The sequence below is a fragment of the Heptranchias perlo genome, unplaced genomic scaffold (genome assembly GCF_035084215.1).
Source record: "Heptranchias perlo isolate sHepPer1 unplaced genomic scaffold, sHepPer1.hap1 HAP1_SCAFFOLD_214, whole genome shotgun sequence".
In the NCBI taxonomy this organism is placed as follows: Eukaryota; Metazoa; Chordata; class Chondrichthyes; order Hexanchiformes; family Hexanchidae; genus Heptranchias; species Heptranchias perlo.
In genome coordinates, this window is record NW_027139228.1 from 19975 (window position 1) to 42089 (window position 22115).

Below are 22115 nucleotides of genomic sequence, written 5' to 3' on the forward strand. Positions count from 1 at the left end.
ACAGTGATCCCAGAATGTTCCAGTGATACCACAGTGATCCCAGAATGTTCCAGTGATACCACAGTGATCCCAGAATGTTCCAGTGAACCCACAGTGATCCCAGAATGTTCCAGTGAACCCACAGTGATCCCAGAATGTTCCAGTGATACCACAGTGATCCCAAAATGTTCCAGTGATACCACAGTGATCCCAGAATGTTCCAGTGATACCACAGTGATCCCAGAATGTTCCAGTGATACCACAGTGATCCCAGAATGTTCCAGCAAACCCACAGTGATCCCAGAATGTTCCAGTGATACCACAGTGATCCCAGAATGTTCCAGTGAACCCACAGTGATCCCAGAATGTTCCAGCAAACCCACAGTGATCCCAGAATGTTCCAGTGAACCCACAGTGATCCCAGAATGTTCCAGTGAACCCTCAGTGATCCCAGAATGTTCCAGCAAACCCACAGTGATCCCAGAATGTTCCAGTGAACCCACAGTGATCCCAGAATGTTCCAGCGAACCCACAGTGATCCCAGAATGTTCCAGTGATACCACAGTGATCCCAGAATGTTCCAGCAAACCCACAGTGATCCCAGAATGTTCCAGTGAACCCACAGTGTTCCCAGAATGTTCCTGCAAACCAACAGTGATCCCAGAATGTTCCAGTGAACCCACAGTGAACCCAGAATGTTCCAGTGATACCACAGTGATCCCAGAATGTTCCAGCAAACCCACAGTGATCCCAGAATGTTCCAGCAAACCCACAGTGATCCCAGAATGTTCCAGTGATACCACAGTGATCGCAGAATGTTCCAGTGAACCCACTGTGATCGCAGAATGTTCCAGTGAACCCACAGTGATCCCAGAATGTTCCAGTGATACCACAGTGATGCCAGAATGTTCCATTGAACCCACTGTGATCCCAGAATGTTCCAGTGAACCCACAGTGATCCCAGAATGTTCCAGTGATACCAAAGTGATCCCAGAATGTTCCAGTGATACCACAGTGATCCCGGAATGTTCCAGTGATACCACAGTGATCCCAGAATGTTCCAGTGATACCACAGTGATCCCAGAATGTTCCAGCAAACCAACAGTGATCCCAGAATGTTCCAGTGAACCCACAGTGATCCCAGAATGTTCCAGTGATACCACAGTGATCCCAGAATGTTCCAGCAAACCCACAGTGATCCCAGAATGTTCCAGTGAACCCACAGTGATCCCAGAATGTTCCAGTGATACCACAGTGATCCCAGAATGTTCCAGTGAACCCACAGTGATCCCAGAATGTTCCAGCAAACCCACAGTGATCCCAGAATGTTCCAGTGAACCCACAGTGATCCCAGAATGTTCCAGTGAACCCACAGTGAACCCAGAATGTTCCAGTGATACCACACTGATCCCAGAATGTTCCAGTGATACCAGAGTGATCCCAGAATGTTCCAGCAAACCCACAGTGATCCCAGAATGTTCCAGTGAACCCACAGTGATCCCAGAATGTTCCAGTGAACCCACAGTGATCCCTGAATGTTCCAGTGATACCACAGTGATCCCAGAATGTTCCAGCAAACCCACAGTGATCCCAGAATGTTCCAGTGAACCCACAGTGATCCCAGAATGTTCCAGTAACCCACAGTGATCCCAGAATGTTCCAGTGATACCACAGTGATCCCAGAATGTTCCAGTGAACCCACAGTGATCCCAGAATGTTCTAGTGAACCCACAGTGATCCCAGAATGTTCCAGTGATACCACAGTGATCCCAGAATGTTCCAGTGATACCACAGTGATCCCAGAATGTTCCAGTGATACCACAGTGATCCCAGAATGTTCCAGTGATACCACAGTGATCCCAGAATGTTCCAGTGAACCCACAGTGATCCCAGAATGTTCCAGTGAACCCACAGTGACCCCAGAATGTTCCAGCAAACCCACAGTGATCCCAGAATGTTCCAGTGAACCCACAGTGATCCCAGAATGTTCCAGTGAACCCACAGTGATCCCAGAATGTTCCAGTGATACCACAGTGATCCCAGAATGTTCCAGCAAACCCACAGTGATCCCAGAATGATCCAGTGAACCCACAGTGATCCCAGAATGTTCCAGTGATACCACAGTGATCCCAGAATGTTCCAGTGAACCCACAGTGATCCCAGAATGTTCCAGTGAACCCACAGTGATCCCAGAATGTTCGTGCAAACCCACTGTGATCCCAGAATGTTCCAGTGAACCCACAGTGAACCCAGAATGTTCCAGTGATACCACAGTGATCCCAGAATGTTCCAGCAAACCCACAGTGATCCCAGAATGTTCCAGCAAACCCACAGTGATCCCAGAATGTTCCAGTGATACCACAGTGATCCCAGAATGTTCCAGTGAACCCACAGTGATCCCAGAATGTTCCAGTGAACCCACAGTGATCCCAGAATGTTCCAGTGATACCACAATGATCCCAGAATGCTCCAGCAAACCCACAGTGATCCCAGAATGTTCCAGTGAACCCACAGTGATCCCAGAATGTTCCTGCAAACCCACAGTGATCCCAGAATGTTCCAGTGAACCCACAGTGAACCCAGAATGTTCCAGTGATACCACAGTGATCCCAGAATGTTCCAGCAAACCCACAGTGATCCCAGAATGTTCCAGCAAACCCACAGTGATCCCAGAATGTTCCAGTGATACCACAGTGATCGCAGAATGTTCCAGTGAACCCACAGTGATCCCAGAATGTTCCAGTGAACCCACAGTGATCCCAGAATGTTCCAGTGATACCACAGTGATCCCAGAATGTTCCAGTGAACCCACAGTGATCCCAGAATGTTCCAGTGAACCCACAGTGATCCCAGAATGTTCCAGTGATACCACAGTGAACCCAGAATGTTCCAGTGATACCACAGTGATCCCAGAATGTTCCAGCAAACCCACAGTGATCCCAGAATGTTCCAGTGAACCCACAGTGATCCCAGAATGTTCCAGTGATACCACAGTGATCCCAGAATGTTCCAGTGAACCCACAGTGATCCCAGAATGTTCCAGCAAACCCACAGTGATCCCAGAATGTTCCAGTCAACCCACAGTGATCCCAGAATGTTCCAGTGATACCAGAGTGATCCCAGAATGTTCCAGCAAACCCACAGTGATCCCAGAATGTTCCAGTGAACCCACAGTGATCCCAGAATGTTCCTGCAAACCCACAGTGATCCCAGAATGTCCCAGTGAACCCACAGTGAACCCAGAATGTTCCAGTGATACCACACTGATCCCAGAATGTTCCAGCAAACCCACAGTGATCCCAGAATGTTCCAGCAAACCCACAGTGATCCCAGAATGTTCCAGTGATACCACAGTGATCGCAGAATGTTCCAGTGAACCCACAGTGATCCCAGAATGTTCCAGTGAACCCACAGTGATCCCAGAATGTTCCAGTGATACCACAGTGATCCCAGAATGTTCCAGTGATACCACAGTGATCCCAGAATGTTCCAGTGATACCACAGTGATCCCAGAATGTTCCAGCAAACCAACAGTGATCCCAGAATGTTCCAGTGAACCCACAGTGATCCCAGAATGTTCCAGTGATACCACAGTGATCCCAGAATGTTCCAGCAAAACCACAGTGATCCCAGAATGTTCCAGTGAACCCACAGTGATACCAGAATGTTCCAGTGAACCCACAGTGATCCCAGAATGTTCCTGCAAACCCACAGTGATCCCAGAATGTCCCAGTGAACCCACAGTGAACCCAGAATGTTCCAGTGATACCACACTGATCCCAGAATGTTCCAGCAAACCCACAGTGATCCCAGAATGTTCCAGCAAACCCACAGTGATCCCAGAATGTTCCAGTGATACCACAGTGATCGCAGAATGTTCCAGTGAACCCACAGTGATCCCAGAATGTTCCAGTGAACCCACAGTGATCCCAGAATGTTCCAGTGATACCACAGTGATCCCAGAATGTTCCAGTGAACCCACAGTGATCCCAGAATGTTCCAGTGAACCCACAGTGATCCCAGAATGTTCCAGTGATACCACAGTGATCCCAGAATGTTCCAGTGATACCACAGTGATCCCAGAATGTTCCAGTGATACCACAGTGATCCCAGAATGTTCCAGTGATACCACAGTGATCCCAGAATGTTCCAGCAAACCAACAGTGATCCCAGAATGTTCCAGTGAACCCACAGTGATCCCAGAATGTTCCAGTGATACCACAGTGATCCCAGAATGTTCCAGCAAAACCACAGTGATCCCAGAATGTTCCAGTGAACCCACAGTGATCCCAGAATGTTCCAGTGATACCACAGTGATCCCAGAATGTTCCAGTGAACCCACAGTGATCCCAGAATGTTCCAGCAAACCCACAGTGATCCCAGAATGTTCCAGTGAACCCACAGTGATCCCAGAATGTTCCAGTGAACCCACAGTGATCCCATAATGTTCCAGTGATACCACAGTGATCCCAGAATGTTCCAGTGATACCACAGTGATCCCAGAATATTCCAGCAAACCCACAGTGATCCCAGAATGTTCCAGTGAACCCACAGTGATCCCAGAATGTTCCAGTGAACCCACAGTGATCCCTGAATGTTCCAGTGATACCACAGTGATCCCAGAATGTTCCAGCAAACCCACAGTGATCCCAGAATGTTCCAGTGAACCCACAGTGATCCCAGAATGTTCCAGTGAACCCACAGTGATCCCAGAATGTTCCAGTGATACCACAGTGATCCCAGAATGTTCCAGTGAACCCACAGTGATCCCAGAATGTTCCAGTGAACCCACAGTGATCCCAGAATGTTCCAGTGATACCACAGTGATCCCAGAATGTTCCAGTGATACCACAGTGATCCCAGAATGTTCCAGTGATACCACAGTGATCCTAGAATGTTCCAGCAAACTCACAGTGATCCCAGAATGTTCCAGTGATCCCACAGTGATCCCAGAATGTTCCAGTGAACCCACAGTGATCCCAGCATGTTCCAGCAAACCCACAGTGATCCCAGAATGTTCCAGTGAACCCACAGTGATCCCAGAATGTTCCAGTGAACCCACAGTGATCCCAGAATGTTCCAGTGATACCACAGTGATCCCAGAATGTTTCAGCAAACCCACAGTGATCTCAGAATGTTCCAGTGAACCCACAGTGATCCCAGAATGTTCCAGTGATACCACAGTGATCCCAGAATGTTCCAGTGAACCCACAGTGATCCCAGAATGTTCGTGCAAACCCACAGTGATCCCAGAATGTTCCAGTGAACCCACAGTGAACCCAGAATGTTCCAGTGATACCACAGTGATCCCAGAATGTTCCAGCAAACCCACAGTGATCCCAGAATGTTCCAGCAAACCCACAGTGATCCCAGAATGTTCCAGTGAACCCACAGTGATCCCAGAATGTTCCAGTGAACCCACAGTGATCCCAGAATGTTCCAGTGATACCACAGTGATTCCAGAATGTTCCATTGAACCCACAGTGATCCCAGAATGTTCCAGTGAACCCACAGTGATCCCAGAATGTTCCAGTGATACCACAGTGATCCCAGAATGTTCCAGTGATACCACAGTGATCCCAGAATGTTCCAGTGATACCACAGTGATCCCAGAATGTTCCAGTGATACCACAGTGAACCCAGAATGTTCCAGCAAACCCACAGTGATCGCAGAATGTTCCAGTGAACCCACAGTGATCCCAGAATGTTCCAGGAAACCCACAGTGATCCCAGAATGTTCCAGTGAACCCACACTGATCCCAGAATGTTCCAGAGATACCACAGTGATCCCAAAATATTCCAGTGAACCCACAGTGATCCCAGAATGTTCCAGTGAACCCACAGTGATCCCAGAATGTTCCAGCAAACACACAGTGATCCCAGAATGTTCCAGCAAACCCACAGTGATCCCAGAATGTTCCAGTGATACCACAGTGATCGCAGAATGTTCCAGTGAACCCACAGTGATCCCAGAATGTTCCAGTGATACCACAATGATCCCAGAATGTTCCAGTGAACCCACAGTGATCCCAGAATGTTCCAGTGAACCCACAGTGATCCCAGAATGTTCCAGTGAACCCACAGTGATCCCAGAATGTTCCAGTGATACCACAGTGATCCCAGAATGTTCCAGTGATACCACAGTGATCCCAGAATGTTCCGGTGATACCACAGTGATCCCAGAATGTTCCAGCAAACCAACAGTGATCCCAGAATGTTCCAGTGAACCCACAGTGATCCCAGAATGTTCCAGTGATACCACAGTGATCCCAGAATGTTCCAGCAAACCCACAGTGATCCCAGAATGTTCCAGTGAACCCACAGTGATCCCAGAATGTTCCAGTGATACCACAGTGATCCCAGAATGTTCCAGTGAACCCACAGTGATCCCAGAATGTTCGTGCAAACACACAGTGATCCCAGAATGTTCCAGTGAACCCACAGTGAACCCAGAATGTTCCAGTGATACCACAGTGATCCCAGAATGTTCCAGCAAACCCACAGTGATCCCAGAATGTTCCAGCAAACCCACAGTGATCCCAGAATGTTCCAGTGAACCCACAGTGATCCCAGAATGTTCCAGTGATACCACAATGATCCCAGAATGTTCCAGCAAACCCACAGTGATCCCAGAATGTTCCAGTGAACCCACAGTGATCCCAGAATGTTCCTTCAAACCCACAATGATCCCAGAATGTTCCAGTGAACCCACAGTGAACCCAGAATGTTCCAGTGATACCACAGTGATCCCAGAATGTTCCAGCAAACCCACAGTGATCCCAGAATGTTCCAGTGATACCACAGTGATCGCAGAATGTTCCAGTGAACCCCCAGTGATCCCAGAATGTTCCAGTGAACCCACAGTGATCCCAGAATGTTCCAGTGATACCACAGTGATCCCAGAATGTTCCAGTGAACCCACAGTGATCCCAGAATGTTCCAGTGAACCCACAGTGATCCCAGAATGTTCCAGTGATACCACAGTGATTCCAGAATGTTCCAGTGATACCACAGTGATCCCAGAATGTTCCAGTGAACCCACAGTGATCCCAGAATGTTCGTGCAAACCCACAGTGATCCCAGAATGTTCCTGTGAACCCACAGTGAACCCAGAATGTTCCAGTGATACCACAGTGATCCCAGAATGTTCCAGCAAACCCACAGTGATCCCAGAATGTTCCAGCAAACCCACAGTGATCCCAGAATGTTCCAGTGATACCACAGTGATCCCAGAATGTTCCAGTGAACCCACAGTGATCCCAGAATGTTCCAGTGAACCCACAGTGATCCCAGAATGTTCCAGTGATACCACAGTGATTCCAGAATGTTCCAGTGAACCCACAGTGATCCCAGAATGTTCCAGTGAACCCACAGTGATCCCAGAATGTTCCAGTGAACCCACAGTGAACCCAGAATGTTCCAGTGATACCACAGTGATCCCAGAATGTTCCAGCAAACCCACAGTGATCCCAGAATGTTCCAGCAAACCCACAGTGATCCCAGAATGTTCCAGTGATACCACAGTGATCCCAGAATGTTCCAGTGAACCCACAGTGATCCCAGAATGTTCCAGTGAACCCACAGTGATCCCAGAATGTTCCAGTGATACCACAGTGATTCCAGAATGTTCCAGTGATACCACAGTGATCCCAGAATGTTCCAGTGAACCCACAGTGATCCCAGAATGTTCGTGCAAACCCACAGTGATCCCAGAATGTTCCAGTGAACCCACAGTGAACCCAGAATGTTCCAGTGATACCACAGTGATCCCAGAATGTTCCAGCAAACCCACAGTGATCCCAGAATGTTCCAGCAAACCCACAGTGATCCCAGAATGTTCCAGTGATACCACAGTGATCCCAGAATGTTCCAGCAAACACACAGTGATCCCAGAATGTTCCAGCAAACCCACAGTGATCCCAGAATGTTCCAGTGATACCACAGTGATCGCAGAATGTTCCAGTGAACCCACAGTGATCCCAGAATGTTCCAGTGATACCACAGTGATCCCAGAATGTTCCAGTGAACCCACAGTGATCCCAGAATGTTCCAGTGAACCCACAGTGATCCCAGAATGTTCCAGTGATACCACAGTGATCCCAGAATGTTCCAGTGATACCACAGTGATCCCAGAATGTTCCAGTGATACCACAGTGATCCCAGAATGTTCCGGTGATACCACAGTGATCCCAGAATGTTCCAGCAAACCAACAGTGATCCCAGAATGTTCCAGTGAACCCACAGTGATCCCAGAATGTTCCAGTGATACCACAGTGATCCCAGAATGTTCCAGCAAACCCACAGTGATCCCAGAATGTTCCAGTGAACCCACAGTGATCCCAGAATGTTCCAGTGATACCACAGTGATCCCAGAATGTTCCAGTGAACCCACAGTGATCCCAGAATGTTCGTGCAAACCCACAGTGATCCCAGAATGTTCCAGTGAACCCACAGTGAACCCAGAATGTTCCAGTGATACCACAGTGATCCCAGAATGTTCCAGCAAACCCACAGTGATCCCAGAATGTTCCAGTGATACCACAGTGATCCCAGAATGTTCCAGTGAACCCACAGTGATCCCAGAATGTTCCAGTGAACCCACAGTGATCCCAGAATGTTCCAGTGATACCACAATGATCCCAGAATGTTCCAGCAAACCCACAGTGATCCCAGAATGTTCCAGTGAACCCACAATGATCCCAGAATGTTCCTTCAAACCCACAATGATCCCAGAATGTTCCAGTGAACCCCCAGTGATCCCAGAATGTTCCAGTGAACCCACAGTGATCCCAGAATGTTCCAGTGATACCACAGTGATCCCAGAATGTTCCAGTGAACCCACAGTGATCCCAGAATGTTCCAGTGAACCCACAGTGATCCCAGAATGTTCCAGTGAACCCACAGTGATCCAAGAATGTTCCAGTGATACCACAGTGATTCCAGAATGTTCCAGTGAACCCACAGTGATCCCAGAATGTTCCAGTGAAACCACAGTGATCCCAGAATGTTCCAGTGATACCACAGTGATCCCAGAATGTTCCAGTGATACCACAGTGATCCCAGAATGTTCCAGTGATACCACAGTGATCCCAGAATGTTCCAGCAAACCCACAGTGATCCCAGAATGTTCCAGTGAACCCACAGTGAACCCAGAATGTTCCAGTGATACCACAGTGATCCCAGAATGTTCCAGCAAACCCACAGTGATCCCAGAATGTTCCAGCAAACCCACAGTGATCCCAGAATGTTCCAGTGATACCACAGTGATCCCAGAATGTTCCAGTGAACCCACAGTGATCCCAGAATGTTCCAGTGAACCCACAGTGATCCCAGAATGTTCCAGTGATACCACAGTGATCCCAGAATGTTCCAGCAAACCCACAGTGATCCCAGAATGTTCCAGCAAACCCACAGTGATCCCAGAATGTTCCAGTGATACCACAGTGATCCCAGAATGTTCCAGTGAACCCACAGTGATCCCAGAATGTTCCAGTGAACCCACAGTGATCCCAGAATGTTCCAGTGATACCACAGTGATTCCAGAATGTTCCAGTGATACCACAGTGATCCCAGAATGTTCCAGTGAACCCACAGTGATCCCAGAATGTTCGTGCAAACCCACAGTGATCCCAGAATGTTCCAGTGAACCCACAGTGAACCCAGAATGTTCCAGTGATACCACAGTGATCCCAGAATGTTCCAGCAAACCCACAGTGATCCCAGAATGTTCCAGCAAACCCACAGTGATCCCAGAATGTTCCAGTGATACCACAGTGATCCCAGAATGTTCCAGCAAACACACAGTGATCCCAGAATGTTCCAGCAAACCCACAGTGATCCCAGAATGTTCCAGTGATACCACAGTGATCGCAGAATGTTCCAGTGAACCCACAGTGATCCCAGAATGTTCCAGTGAACCCACAGTGATCCCAGAATGTTCCAGTGAACCCACAGTGATCCCTGAATGTTCCAGTGATACCACAGTGATCCCAGAATGTTCCAGCAAACCCACAGTGATCCCAGAATGTTCCAGTGAACCCACAGTGATCCCAGAATGTTCCAGTGAACCCACAGTGATCCCAGAATGTTCCAGTGATACCACAGTGATCCCAGAATGTTCCAGTGAACCCACAGTGATCCCAGAATGTTCCAGTGAACCCACAGTGATCCCAGAATGTTCCAGTGATACCACAGTGATCCCAGAATGTTCCAGTGATACCACAGTGATCCCAGAATGTTCCAGTGATACCACAGTGATCCTAGAATGTTCCAGCAAACTCACAGTGATCCCAGAATGTTCCAGTGATCCCACAGTGATCCCAGAATGTTCCAGTGAACCCACAGTGATCCCAGCATGTTCCAGCAAACCCACAGTGATCCCAGAATGTTCCAGTGAACCCACAGTGATCCCAGAATGTTCCAGTGAACCCACAGTGATCCCAGAATGTTCCAGTGATACCACAGTGATCCCAGAATGTTTCAGCAAACCCACAGTGATCTCAGAATGTTCCAGTGAACCCACAGTGATCCCAGAATGTTCCAGTGATACCACAGTGATCCCAGAATGTTCCAGTGAACCCACAGTGATCCCAGAATGTTCGTGCAAACCCACAGTGATCCCAGAATGTTCCAGTGAACCCACAGTGAACCCAGAATGTTCCAGTGATACCACAGTGATCCCAGAATGTTCCAGCAAACCCACAGTGATCCCAGAATGTTCCAGCAAACCCACAGTGATCCCAGAATGTTCCAGTGAACCCACAGTGATCCCAGAATGTTCCAGTGAACCCACAGTGATCCCAGAATGTTCCAGTGATACCACAGTGATTCCAGAATGTTCCATTGAACCCACAGTGATCCCAGAATGTTCCAGTGAACCCACAGTGATCCCAGAATGTTCCAGTGATACCACAGTGATCCCAGAATGTTCCAGTGATACCACAGTGATCCCAGAATGTTCCAGTGATACCACAGTGATCCCAGAATGTTCCAGTGATACCACAGTGAACCCAGAATGTTCCAGCAAACCCACAGTGATCGCAGAATGTTCCAGTGAACCCACAGTGATCCCAGAATGTTCCAGGAAACCCACAGTGATCCCAGAATGTTCCAGTGAACCCACACTGATCCCAGAATGTTCCAGAGATACCACAGTGATCCCAAAATATTCCAGTGAACCCACAGTGATCCCAGAATGTTCCAGTGAACCCACAGTGATCCCAGAATGTTCCAGCAAACACACAGTGATCCCAGAATGTTCCAGCAAACCCACAGTGATCCCAGAATGTTCCAGTGATACCACAGTGATCGCAGAATGTTCCAGTGAACCCACAGTGATCCCAGAATGTTCCAGTGATACCACAATGATCCCAGAATGTTCCAGTGAACCCACAGTGATCCCAGAATGTTCCAGTGAACCCACAGTGATCCCAGAATGTTCCAGTGAACCCACAGTGATCCCAGAATGTTCCAGTGATACCACAGTGATCCCAGAATGTTCCAGTGATACCACAGTGATCCCAGAATGTTCCGGTGATACCACAGTGATCCCAGAATGTTCCAGCAAACCAACAGTGATCCCAGAATGTTCCAGTGAACCCACAGTGATCCCAGAATGTTCCAGTGATACCACAGTGATCCCAGAATGTTCCAGCAAACCCACAGTGATCCCAGAATGTTCCAGTGAACCCACAGTGATCCCAGAATGTTCCAGTGATACCACAGTGATCCCAGAATGTTCCAGTGAACCCACAGTGATCCCAGAATGTTCGTGCAAACACACAGTGATCCCAGAATGTTCCAGTGAACCCACAGTGAACCCAGAATGTTCCAGTGATACCACAGTGATCCCAGAATGTTCCAGCAAACCCACAGTGATCCCAGAATGTTCCAGCAAACCCACAGTGATCCCAGAATGTTCCAGTGAACCCACAGTGATCCCAGAATGTTCCAGTGATACCACAATGATCCCAGAATGTTCCAGCAAACCCACAGTGATCCCAGAATGTTCCAGTGAACCCACAGTGATCCCAGAATGTTCCTTCAAACCCACAATGATCCCAGAATGTTCCAGTGAACCCACAGTGAACCCAGAATGTTCCAGTGATACCACAGTGATCCCAGAATGTTCCAGCAAACCCACAGTGATCCCAGAATGTTCCAGTGATACCACAGTGATCGCAGAATGTTCCAGTGAACCCCCAGTGATCCCAGAATGTTCCAGTGAACCCACAGTGATCCCAGAATGTTCCAGTGATACCACAGTGATCCCAGAATGTTCCAGTGAACCCACAGTGATCCCAGAATGTTCCAGTGAACCCACAGTGATCCCAGAATGTTCCAGTGATACCACAGTGATTCCAGAATGTTCCAGTGATACCACAGTGATCCCAGAATGTTCCAGTGAACCCACAGTGATCCCAGAATGTTCGTGCAAACCCACAGTGATCCCAGAATGTTCCTGTGAACCCACAGTGAACCCAGAATGTTCCAGTGATACCACAGTGATCCCAGAATGTTCCAGCAAACCCACAGTGATCCCAGAATGTTCCAGCAAACCCACAGTGATCCCAGAATGTTCCAGTGATACCACAGTGATCCCAGAATGTTCCAGTGAACCCACAGTGATCCCAGAATGTTCCAGTGAACCCACAGTGATCCCAGAATGTTCCAGTGATACCACAGTGATTCCAGAATGTTCCAGTGAACCCACAGTGATCCCAGAATGTTCCAGTGAACCCACAGTGATCCCAGAATGTTCCAGTGAACCCACAGTGAACCCAGAATGTTCCAGTGATACCACAGTGATCCCAGAATGTTCCAGCAAACCCACAGTGATCCCAGAATGTTCCAGCAAACCCACAGTGATCCCAGAATGTTCCAGTGATACCACAGTGATCCCAGAATGTTCCAGTGAACCCACAGTGATCCCAGAATGTTCCAGTGAACCCACAGTGATCCCAGAATGTTCCAGTGATACCACAGTGATTCCAGAATGTTCCAGTGATACCACAGTGATCCCAGAATGTTCCAGTGAACCCACAGTGATCCCAGAATGTTCGTGCAAACCCACAGTGATCCCAGAATGTTCCAGTGAACCCACAGTGAACCCAGAATGTTCCAGTGATACCACAGTGATCCCAGAATGTTCCAGCAAACCCACAGTGATCCCAGAATGTTCCAGCAAACCCACAGTGATCCCAGAATGTTCCAGTGATACCACAGTGATCCCAGAATGTTCCAGCAAACACACAGTGATCCCAGAATGTTCCAGCAAACCCACAGTGATCCCAGAATGTTCCAGTGATACCACAGTGATCGCAGAATGTTCCAGTGAACCCACAGTGATCCCAGAATGTTCCAGTGATACCACAGTGATCCCAGAATGTTCCAGTGAACCCACAGTGATCCCAGAATGTTCCAGTGAACCCACAGTGATCCCAGAATGTTCCAGTGATACCACAGTGATCCCAGAATGTTCCAGTGATACCACAGTGATCCCAGAATGTTCCAGTGATACCACAGTGATCCCAGAATGTTCCGGTGATACCACAGTGATCCCAGAATGTTCCAGCAAACCAACAGTGATCCCAGAATGTTCCAGTGAACCCACAGTGATCCCAGAATGTTCCAGTGATACCACAGTGATCCCAGAATGTTCCAGCAAACCCACAGTGATCCCAGAATGTTCCAGTGAACCCACAGTGATCCCAGAATGTTCCAGTGATACCACAGTGATCCCAGAATGTTCCAGTGAACCCACAGTGATCCCAGAATGTTCGTGCAAACCCACAGTGATCCCAGAATGTTCCAGTGAACCCACAGTGAACCCAGAATGTTCCAGTGATACCACAGTGATCCCAGAATGTTCCAGCAAACCCACAGTGATCCCAGAATGTTCCAGTGATACCACAGTGATCCCAGAATGTTCCAGTGAACCCACAGTGATCCCAGAATGTTCCAGTGAACCCACAGTGATCCCAGAATGTTCCAGTGATACCACAATGATCCCAGAATGTTCCAGCAAACCCACAGTGATCCCAGAATGTTCCAGTGAACCCACAATGATCCCAGAATGTTCCTTCAAACCCACAATGATCCCAGAATGTTCCAGTGAACCCCCAGTGATCCCAGAATGTTCCAGTGAACCCACAGTGATCCCAGAATGTTCCAGTGATACCACAGTGATCCCAGAATGTTCCAGTGAACCCACAGTGATCCCAGAATGTTCCAGTGAACCCACAGTGATCCCAGAATGTTCCAGTGAACCCACAGTGATCCAAGAATGTTCCAGTGATACCACAGTGATTCCAGAATGTTCCAGTGAACCCACAGTGATCCCAGAATGTTCCAGTGAAACCACAGTGATCCCAGAATGTTCCAGTGATACCACAGTGATCCCAGAATGTTCCAGTGATACCACAGTGATCCCAGAATGTTCCAGTGATACCACAGTGATCCCAGAATGTTCCAGCAAACCCACAGTGATCCCAGAATGTTCCAGTGAACCCACAGTGAACCCAGAATGTTCCAGTGATACCACAGTGATCCCAGAATGTTCCAGCAAACCCACAGTGATCCCAGAATGTTCCAGCAAACCCACAGTGATCCCAGAATGTTCCAGTGATACCACAGTGATCCCAGAATGTTCCAGTGAACCCACAGTGATCCCAGAATGTTCCAGTGAACCCACAGTGATCCCAGAATGTTCCAGTGATACCACAGTGATCCCAGAATGTTCCAGCAAACCCACAGTGATCCCAGAATGTTCCAGCAAACCCACAGTGATCCCAGAATGTTCCAGTGATACCACAGTGATCCCAGAATGTTCCAGTGAACCCACAGTGATCCCAGAATGTTCCAGTGAACCCACAGTGATCCCAGAATGTTCCAGTGATACCACAGTGATTCCAGAATGTTCCAGTGATACCACAGTGATCCCAGAATGTTCCAGTGAACCCACAGTGATCCCAGAATGTTCGTGCAAACCCACAGTGATCCCAGAATGTTCCAGTGAACCCACAGTGAACCCAGAATGTTCCAGTGATACCACAGTGATCCCAGAATGTTCCAGCAAACCCACAGTGATCCCAGAATGTTCCAGCAAACCCACAGTGATCCCAGAATGTTCCAGTGATACCACAGTGATCCCAGAATGTTCCAGCAAACACACAGTGATCCCAGAATGTTCCAGCAAACCCACAGTGATCCCAGAATGTTCCAGTGATACCACAGTGATCGCAGAATGTTCCAGTGAACCCACAGTGATCCCAGAATGTTCCAGTGATACCACAGTGATCCCAGAATGTTCCAGTGAACCCACAGTGATCCCAGAATGTTCCAGTGAACCCACAGTGATCCCAGAATGTTCCAGTGATACCACAGTGATCCCAGAATGTTCCAGTGATACCACAGTGATCCCAGAATGTTCCAGTGATACCACAGTGATCCCAGAATGTTCCGGTGATACCACAGTGATCCCAGAATGTTCCAGCAAACCAACAGTGATCCCAGAATGTTCCAGTGAACCCACAGTGATCCCAGAATGTTCCAGTGATACCACAGTGATCCCAGAATGTTCCAGCAAACCCACAGTGATCCCAGAATGTTCCAGTGAACCCACAGTGATCCCAGAATGTTCCAGTGATACCACAGTGATCCCAGAATGTTCCAGTGAACCCACAGTGATCCCAGAATGTTCGTGCAAACCCACAGTGATCCCAGAATGTTCCAGTGAACCCACAGTGAACCCAGAATGTTCCAGTGATACCACAGTGATCCCAGAATGTTCCAGCAAACCCACAGTGATCCCAGAATGTTCCAGTGATACCACAGTGATCCCAGAATGTTCCAGTGAACCCACAGTGATCCCAGAATGTTCCAGTGAACCCACAGTGATCCCAGAATGTTCCAGTGATACCACAATGATCCCAGAATGTTCCAGCAAACCCACAGTGATCCCAGAATGTTCCAGTGAACCCACAATGATCCCAGAATGTTCCTTCAAACCCACAATGATCCCAGAATGTTCCAGTGAACCCCCAGTGATCCCAGAATGTTCCAGTGAACCCACAGTGATCCCAGAATGTTCCAGTGATACCACAGTGATCCCAGAATGTTCCAGTGAACCCACAGTGATCCCAGAATGTTCCAGTGAACCCACAGTGATCCCAGAATGTTCCAGTGAACCCACAGTGATCCAAGAATGTTCCAGTGATACCACAGTGATTCCAGAATGTTCCAGTGAACCCACAGTGATCCCAGAATGTTCCAGTGAAACCACAGTGATCCCAGAATGTTCCAGTGATACCACAGTGATCCCAGAATGTTCCAGTGATACCACAGTGATCCCAGAATGTTCCAGTGATACCACAGTGATCCCAGAATGTTCCAGCAAACCCACAGTGATCCCAGAATGTTCCAGTGAACCCACAGTGAACCCAGAATGTTCCAGTGATACCACAGTGATCCCAGAATGTTCCAGCAAACCCACAGTGATCCCAGAATGTTCCAGCAAACCCACAGTGATCCCAGAATGTTCCAGTGATACCACAGTGATCCCAGAATGTTCCAGTGAACCCACAGTGATCCCAGAATGTTCCAGTGAACCCACAGTGATCCCAGAATGTTCCAGTGATACCACAGTGATTCCAGAATGTTCCAGTGATACCACAGTGATCCCAGAATGTTCCAGTGAACCCACAGTGATCCCAGAATGTTCGTGCAAACCCACAGTGATCCCAGAATGTTCCAGTGAACCCACAGTGAACCCAGAATGTTCCAGTGATACCACAGTGATCCCAGAATGTTCCAGCAAACCCACAGTGATCCCAGAATGTTCCAGCAAACCCACAGTGATCCCAGAATGTTCCAGTGATACCACAGTGATCCCAGAATGTTCCAGTGAACACACAGTGATCCCAGAATGTTCCAGTGAACCCACAGTGATCCCAGAATGTTCCAGTGAACCCACAGTGATCCCAGAATGTTCCAGTGATACCACAGTGATCCCAGAATGTTCCAGTGATACCACAGTGATCCCAGAATGTTCCAGTGATACCACAGTGATCCCAGAATGTTCCAGCAAACCCACAGTGATCCCAGAATGTTCCAGTGAACCCACAGTGAACCCAGAATGTTCCAGTGATACCACAGTGATCCCAGAATGTTCCAGCAAACCCACAGTGATCCCAGAATGTTCCAGCAAACCCACAGTGATCCCAGAATGTTCCAGTGATACCACAGTGATCGCAGAATGTTCCAGTGAACCCACAGTGATCCCAGAATGTTCCAGTGAACCCACAGTGATCCCAGAATGTTCCAGTGATACCACAGTGATCCCAGAATGTTCCAGTGAACCCACAGTGATCCCAGAATGTTCCAGTGAACCCACAGTGATCCCAGAATGTTCCAGTGATACCACAGTGATCCCAGAATGTTCCAGTGATACCACAGTGATCCCAGAATGTTCCAGTGATACCACAGTGATCCCAGAATGTTCCAGTGATACCACAGTGATCCCAGAATGTTCCAGTGAACCCACAGTGATCCCAGAATGTTCCAGTGAACCCACAGTGATCCCAGAATGTTCCAGTGATACCACAGTGATCCCAAAATGTTCCAGTGATACCACAGTGATCACAGAATGTTCCAGTGATACCACAGTGATCCCAGAATGTTCCAGTGATACCACAGTGATCCCAGAATGTTCCAGCAAACCCACAGTGATCCCAGAATGTTCCAGTGATACCACAGTGATCCCAGAATGTTCCAGTGAACCCACAGTGATCCCAGAATGTTCCAGCAAACCCACAGTGATCCCAGAATGTTCCAGTGAACCCACAGTGATCCCAGAATGTTCCAGTGAACCCTCAGTGATCCCAGAATGTTCCAGCAAACCCACAGTGATCCCAGAATGTTCCAGTGAACCCACAGTGATCCCAGAATGTTCCAGCGAACCCACAGTGATCCCAGAATGTTCCAGTGATACCACAGTGATCCCAGAATGTTCCAGCAAACCCACAGTGATCCCAGAATGTTCCAGTGAACCCACAGTGATCCCAGAATGTTCCTGCAAACCCACAGTGATCCCAGAATGTTCCAGTGAACCCACAGTGAACCCAGAATGTTCCAGTGATACCACAGTGATCCCAGAATGTTCCAGCAAACCCACAGTGATCCCAGAATGTTCCAGCAAACCCACAGTGATCCCAGAATGTTCCAGTGATACCACAGTGATCGCAGAATGTTCCAGTGAACCCACTGTGATCCCAGAATGTTCCAGTGAACCCACAGTGATCCCAGAATGTTCCAGTGATACCACAGTGATGCCAGAATGTTCCAGTGAACCCACAGTGATCCCAGAATGTTCCAGTGAACCCACAGTGATCCCAGAATGTTCCAGTGATACCACAGTGATCCCAGAATGTTCCAGTGATACCACAGTGATCCCAGAATGTTCCAGTGATACCACAGTGATCCCAGAATGTTCCAGTGATACCACAGTGATCCCAGAATGTTCCAGCAAACCAACAGTGATCCCAGAATGTTCCAGTGAACCCACAGTAATCCCAGAATGTTCCAGTGATACCACAGTGATCCCAGAATGTTCCAGCAAACCCACAGTGATCCCAGAATGTTCCAGTGAACCCACAGTGATCCCAGAATGTTCCAGTGATACCACAGTGATCCCAGAATGTTCCAGTGAACCCACAGTGATCCCAGAATGTTCCAGCAAACCCACAGTGATCCCAGAATGTTCCAGTGAACCCACAGTGATCCCAGAATGTTCCAGTGAACCCACACTGATCCCAGAATGTTCCAGTGATACCAGAGTGATCCCAGAATGTTCCAGCAAACCCACAGTGATCCCAGAATGTTCCAGTGAACCCACAGTGATCCCAGAATGTTCCAGTGAACCCACAGTGATCCCTGAATGTTCCAGTGATACCACAGTGATCCCAGAATGTTCCAGCAAACCCACAGTGATCCCAGAATGTTCCAGTGAACCCACAGTGATCCCAGAATGTTCCAGTAACCCACAGTGATCCCAGAATGTTCCAGTGATACCACAGTGATCCCAGAATGTTCCAGTGAACCCACAGTGATCCCAGAATGTTCCAGTGAACCCACAGTGATCCCAGAATGTTCCAGTGATACCACAGTGATCCCAGAATGTTCCAGTGATACCACAGTGATCCCAGAATGTTCCAGTGATACCACAGTGATCCCAGAATGTTCCAGTGATACCACAGTGATCCCAGAATGTTCCAGTGAACCCACAGTGATCCCAGAATGTTCCAGTGAACCCACAGTGACCCCAGGATGTTCCAGCAAACCCACAGTGATCCCAGAATGTTCCAGTGAACCCACAGTGATCCCAGAATGTTCCAGTGAACCCACAGTGATCCCAGAATGTTCCAGTGATACCACATTGATCCCAGAATGTTCCAGCAAACCCACAGTGATCCCAGAATGTTCCAGTGATACCACAGTGATCCCAGAATGTTCCAGTGATACCACAGTGATCCCAGAATGTTCCAGTGAACCCACAGTGATCCCAGAATGTTCGTGCAAACCCACAGTGATCCCAGAATGTTCCAGTGAACCCACAGTGAACCCAGAATGTTCCAGTGATACCACAGTGATCCCAGAATGTTCCAGCAAACCCACAGTGATCCCAGAATGTTCCAGCAAACCCACAGTGATCCCAGAATGTTCCAGTGATACCACAGTGATCCCAGAATGTTCCAGTGAACCCACAGTGATCCCAGAATGTTCCAGTGAACCCACAGTGATCCCAGAATGTTCCAGTGATACCACAATGATCCCAGAATGCTCCAGCAAACCCACAGTGATCCCAGAATGTTCCAGTGAACCCACAGTGATCCCAGAATGTTCCTGCAAACCCACAGTGATCCCGGAATGTTCCAGTGAACCCACAGTGAACCCAGAATGTTCCAGTGATACCACAGTGATCCCAGAATGTTCCAGCAAACCCACAGTGATCCCAGAATGTTCCAGCAAACCCACAGTGATCCCAGAATGTTCCAGTGATACCACAGTGATCGCAGAATGTTCCAGTGAACCCACAGTGATCCCAGAATGTTCCAGTGAACCCACAGTGATCCCAGAATGTTCCAGTGATACCACAGTGATCCCAGAATGTTCCAGTGAACCCACAGTGATCCCAGAATGTTCCAGTGAACCCACAGTGATCCCAGAATGTTCCAGTGATACCACAGTGATCCCAGAATGTTCCAGTGATACCACAGTGATCCCAGAATGTTCCAGCAAACCCACAGTGATCCCAGAATGTTCCAGTGAACCCACAGTGATCCCAGAATGTTCCAGTGATACCACAGTGATCCCAGAATGTTCCAGTGAACCCACAGTGATCCCAGAATGTTCCAGCAAACCCACAGTGATCCCAGAATGTTCCAGTCAACCCACAGTGATCCCAGAATGTTCCAGTGATACCAGAGTGATCCCAGAATGTTCCAGCAAACCCACAGTGATCCCAGAATGTTCCAGTGAACCCACAGTGATCCCAGAATGTTCCTGCAAACCCACAGTGATCCCAGAATGTTCCAGTGAACCCACAGTGAACCCAGAATGTTCCAGTGATACCACAGTGATCCCAGAATGTTCCAGCAAACCCACAGTGATCCCAGAATGTTCCAGCAAACCCACAGTGATCCCAGAATGTTCCAGTGATACCACAGTGATCGCAGAATGTTCCAGTGAACCCACAGTGATCCCAGAATGTTCCAGTGAACCCACAGTGATCCCAGAATGTTCCAGTGATACCACAGTGATCCCAGAATGTTCCAGTGAACCCACAGTGATCCCAGAATGTTCCAGTGAACCCACAGTGATCCCAGAATGTTCCAGTGATACCACAGTGATCCCAGAATGTTCCAGTGATACCACAGTGATCCCAGAATGTTCCAGTGATACCACAGTGATCCCAGAATGTTCCAGTGATACCACAGTGATCCCAGAATGTTCCAGCAAACCAACAGTGATCCCAGAATGTTCCAGTGAACCCACAGTGATCCCAGAATGTTCCAGTGATACCACAGTGATCCCAGAATGTTCCAGCAAAACCACAGTGATCCCAGAATGTTCCAGTGAACCCACAGTGATCCCAGAATGTTCCAGTGATACCACAGTGATCCCAGAATGTTCCAGTGAACCCACAGTGATCCCAGAATGTTCCAGCAAACCCACAGTGATCCCAGAATGTTCCAGTGAACCCACAGTGATCCCAGAATGTTCCAGTGAACCCACAGTGAACCCAGAATGTTCCAGTGATACCACAGTGATCCCAGAATGTTCCAGTGATACCACAGTGATCCCAGAATGTTCCAGCAAACCCACAGTGATCCCAGAATGTTCCAGTGAACCCACAGTGATCCCAGAATGTTCCAGTGAACCCACAGTGATCCCTGAATGTTCCAGTGATACCACAGTGATCCCAGAATGTTCCAGCAAACCCACAGTGATCCCAGAATGTTCCAGTGAACCCACAGTGATCCCAGAATGTTCCAGTGATACCACAGTGATCCCAGAATGTTCCAGTGAACCCACAGTGATCCCAGAATGTTCCAGCAAACCCACAGTGATCCCAGAATGTTCCAGTGAACCCACAGTGATCCCAGAATGTTCCAGTGAACCCACAGTGAACCCAGAATGTTCCAGTGATACCACACTGATCCCAGAATGTTCCAGTGATACCAGAGTGATCCCAGAATGTTCCAGCAAACCCACAGTGATCCCAGAATGTTCCAGTGAACCCACAGTGATCCCAGAATATTCCAGTGAACCCACAGTGATCCCTGAATGTTCCAGTGATACCACAGTGATCCCAGAATGTTCCAGCAAACCCACAGTGATCCCAGAATGTTCCAGTGAACCCACAGTGATCCCAGAATGTTCCAGTAACCCACAGTGATCCCAGAATGTTCCAGTGATACCACAGTGATCCCAGAATGTTCCAGTGAACCCACAGTGATCCCAGAATGTTCCAGTGAACCCACAGTGATCCCAGAATGTTCCAGTGATACCACAGTGATCCCAGAATGTTCCAGTGATACCACAGTGATCCCAGAATGTTCCAGTGATACCACAGTGAT